This window comes from Manacus vitellinus, unplaced genomic scaffold (assembly GCF_001715985.3).
Source record: "Manacus vitellinus isolate BGI_N305 unplaced genomic scaffold, ASM171598v3 scaffold_12_pilon, whole genome shotgun sequence".
Classification (NCBI taxonomy): Eukaryota; Metazoa; Chordata; class Aves; order Passeriformes; family Pipridae; genus Manacus; species Manacus vitellinus.
The window spans coordinates 4,682,078-4,682,422 of NW_021938949.1; positions in this window are offsets into that span (position 1 = coordinate 4,682,078).

Genomic DNA, 345 nt, shown 5'->3' on the forward strand with positions numbered 1-345 from the left:
ACTTTGTGACTCTACAAACCAAAAGCTGAAATCTGGAGAAACTACTAAACAAGGAAAATAGAAATTATCTAAACAAATCAAAATCCTTCTTTGCACTTTAAGAGAATATATGAATTTTCACATAGAAAGCAGAAGGATGTTCAGGCACATTTGAACACGCTGAAATTCAAAGCATACGCTTTATTTATTATTATACATTGCAGTAATGAGACAGAACACTCTGAAATCATCACATTCTTGTTACTTTTTAAATGCTGGAATACTTAAAGCCCAATTTCTACATTTTCCCCTACCGATCTTGTACGTGCACCCTCTTTTTTCCGGGGGGGGGAAGCAGCGGATAAA